Here is a 4,277-nt window from a genome sequence, read left to right on the forward strand (position 1 = left end):
CAAGTTGGGTGAGCGTGTTATCTCACGAAATATCCCAGTCAATTGGCCGCCTCGGTTGTTCGATTTGACGCCGTTAGACTATTTCCTGTGGGGCTACGTCAAGTCTATGGTCTATGCCAACAAGCCAGCGACGATTGATGAATTTCGTACGAATATCGAACGTGAAATTGCAGCAGTATCGGCCGAATTATGCTTCAAAACCGTCGAAAATTGGGTTCAGCGTCTGGACAAGTGCAAGCGTGCCCGTGGTGGCCACGCAAAAGAAATCGAATTCCATACATAATGGCATCGAATGTACTTTCACATGAATAAAGAATTTCATTTATATCCAAAACCGTTTTTGTTTTATTTAAAAAAAACTTTTGTAGCGCTCTTATTGAAAAACCCTTTATATAGTGCATACATTTTTTTATCAAAATTAATTTGTTTAAAATGTTAAAATATTGGAAATGCATTCTTTGTTGATTCCGTAAACAAATTGAGCCTTTTCTTCGAAAAATGGCCAATCTCTTCATTTGCTCATGAAAGTAGTTTAAATTATAAACCTTCAAAATTTGATAATTATAATTAATCCGAAATACTTTTTTAGTTAAATTTGTAAAAAAAACTGACCCTATTCGTTGAAAAATATCCCAATTCGGAATTTTGTTATGAACTTTGTTTCAGTAATTAAGAATTCTTGTATACTTAACAAATAACTCAGAAAACATTCATCGCAAAGACAATCTTAGTTGGCTCTGTAAACAAATTATGTTTGTTAATTGAAAAATACACAAACTCTGAATATGTTTATGGAAATTGTTTGAATGATTAATTATTACTATAAATTTACAAAAAATCGTAGGAAATACTCATCCAAAGAAATTCTTATCGTTCACTCCTTTACAAAATTGAGCTTATCCTATAGTCCTATAGTTGAAAGTTAGTTGCAGCTTCCCATAGAGTGATAGAAAAGTGTAACAGGCACGTTCGAGGGATCTCTTTACATTATTGGATGTAAACTTTCATAGGGATTAAGTTACAGTGATCGTGCCGAATTCGAGTAGAGCTCATTTAAGACTTTCAGCATTTATTTAATCTTCAAACATTGTAATTATTATAACAATTTTCATAAATGGCTCTTCTTTAAAGAATACGTTTAATTTATTATATTGCGTCGTAAATTTACAAGAACTATTAATAATTAAAACAATTTTAATTCAAAAAATTGAGAGTTTCACTTTTTTCTACGAGTGAATTTGTTCACGGAGTCAACTCATTATTTTTTAAGTTGCTTTACAAAAGAACTATTAGTTATTTAAAAAATTTTAATTACAAAATGAAGATTTTGCCCTTTTTTCTTCGAATCAATTTGTTTACGGAGTCAACTAAGAAAGTCTATCCGATAACTCTGTTGTATGTTGTTTTGCAAATTTACAAGAAAAATTAATGTTTTTAACTAGTTTGATTAAAAAAGTAATTGTCTGACCTTTTTTATAGGAGTCAATTTGTTCACAGAGTCAACTAACTCTTTTCTATGTTGCTTTGCAAATTTACAAGAACTAATAATTATTTAAACAATTTCGATCAAAAAACTCAAAATGACTTTTTCTCTACGAGTTCTGCAAGTAAATTTGTTTACGGAATCAACTAAGAAAGTCTATCCGATAACTCTGTTGTATGTTGTTTTGCAAATTTACAAAAAAAATTAATGTTTTTAACTAGTTTGATTAAAAAAGTAATTGTCTGACCTTTTTTATAGGAGTCAATTTGTTCACAGAGTCAACTAACTCTTTTCTATGTTGCTTTACAAATTTGCAAGAACTAATAATTATTTAAACGATTTCGATCAAAAGACTTAAAGTAACTTTTTTTCTATGAGTTCTGCAAGTAAATTTGTTTACGGAATCAACTAAGAATGTCTATCGGATAACTCTTTTCTATAATGCTTTGCAAATTTACAAGAACTATTAATTATTTAAACAATTTGAATTAAAAAATTAGGTGTTTACTCTTTTTTCTACAAGTAACGCTGTTTACGAAGTCAACCAAGAATGTCTATCCGATGACTGTTTTCTAAGTTGCTTTGTAAATTTACAAGAACAATTAATTATTTAAACAATTTTAATTAAAAAATTGAGAGTTTGACGTTCATCCTACGAGTTAATTTGTTTTCGAAATCGACTAGGAATGTCCACTCGATGACTCTTTTCTATGCTGCTTTGTAAATTTACAAGAACTATTAATTATTGAAAGAATTTCAATTAGAAAATTAGGAGTTTTCTTTTCTTTCTACGAGTAAGCTTCATTTTTTACCATAATTAACTAAGAATATCTTTCCGTTGATTTTTTTATCTGATGCTTTGAAAATCTACAACTATTAATAATTTTTAAAATGTTTATCAACATATTTATAGCTTGGCTATAATTCAAGGAAGAGGCATCATTTGTTTACGGAATGAACTAAGAATTTCTTTTGATGATCATTTGCCACGTTACTTTTTAAATTTATAATAATTACTAATAATTCAAACAATTTTCATAAACATATTGAGAGTTGGGGTATTATTCAAATTTGTTTACGAAGTTAACTAAGATTGTCTTTGAGTTGACTCTTTTCTAAGTTATTTGTTAAATTTACCAGAGTTATTAATTATTTATTATTGAAAGAAGTTTCAATACAAGTTTAGAATTTGGCTATTTTTCAACGAATAGGGTCAGTTTTTTACTAACCCAAGTGCGAAGTCACATACGGCCCAACACTGGCCCATAGTCGGCAAAAAGATTGTGGAAGCTCGGCTGCCATTATCGCGCCAATGACGGAATGATAACTATGACCTGCACTTGGCAGCTTAGGTTTGGCTGCCATTGTCGGCCCAACACTGGGTACCAGTATTGGACCAAACCTGGCTGCCATCGTCACGCCATTGTCGGATTGATAACTATGGCCTTAACTTGGCAGCCAGGGCTTGGCTGCCATTTTCAGCCCAACACTTGCTACGGTCTAAGGATATGACAAAAAACATATTTAAAAAATAAATATTAATTGATTGCGAGTACTTTGAACATAAATATTAATTGGTCCTGTTTTAGATTGAATGTATATATTTCATTTTTAACATTATATTACAAATAAAATTTCTAACGCTACGGGGTATCGAACCTACATCTATATACCTAAATCTATTGCCTAGCAGTCGGACGTGCTAACCACTCCGCTAAACCGACAAGTTGAAACTCTGTGAAAAAGTCATCCTCATAAGGTGCAGTTCAGAACAGTTAAAGAACCAAATTTTAAGCTCTCTTTTTCTAATTGTTTATTATTATGCGACGAAATGTTAACAGGAATATCAATACAATAATTTTTAAATAAATAATTTTAATCGATTACAATTTTTCTTCGCGTAATATTTCATTTTTTTTCCGTTGTAGCCTGCTGTACAACTTTTTGCAATGACAGGAAATGAAATTTTTCATAAACATTAAAAATTTTTAATGACAGGACTTAACAAATTTCATCGTGAACTTTGACAATTTTTCAATAAATTTGGTTTATCTTTCGTGTAAGATTTATTTATTAGGTGCTAAAACTGAGACTTGGCGAAACAAAGTGCCGATTCTGGGTCAAGCATCGGTGGAGAATCGGCAAATATAAATAGTAACTATAGGGTGCCAGCACTGGCTCAATATTGGGCCGATTTAAATAAAACATAGTTTGCCGTGGTAAAAGTAACACTTGAGCCAGTAATGTGCCGTCACTGGGCCAGACTTTGGCGTGATACATGGTTCCCCGTACTAAAAGTGATACTTGGCGTAATAAAGTGCCGATTCTGGGCCAAGCATCGGTGGAGGATCGGCAAATATAAATAGCCAATATAAGCTGCCAGTACTGTCTCAACACTGGGCCGATTAAAATGCCGATATTGGCCCAATAACTTTAGCCGCCATTTAGCTGCCAAAATTGGACCAACACTGGGCCGTGTATTCAGCTCCGGCAATTCGCACTTTGGAAGGTTTAGTTACAATGCAGCTGCATGCGAATTTGCTGGAAGTACTCGCATTTGCCTAAACATTTGGTCAGATGAAAAGAAAACTGCAGAAGACCACCCATGCGAAGTCGTGTATAAATAGAAGTTATTCAATTAAAAATGATTATCGTGGCATTTTCTTGAACTTAAGGTGGCTTGGGCGTTTGGTGCCGTACAATGTGGGGGGCACTGTGGGGGGCACTGTGGGGGCTATCTATCATGCGATCAGTCTTTATTTGAATTTTATTGATATACGCATATTATAATGTC

Source organism: Belonocnema kinseyi, chromosome 5 (assembly GCF_010883055.1).
Source record: "Belonocnema kinseyi isolate 2016_QV_RU_SX_M_011 chromosome 5, B_treatae_v1, whole genome shotgun sequence".
NCBI lineage: Eukaryota > Metazoa > Arthropoda > Insecta > Hymenoptera > Cynipidae > Belonocnema > Belonocnema kinseyi.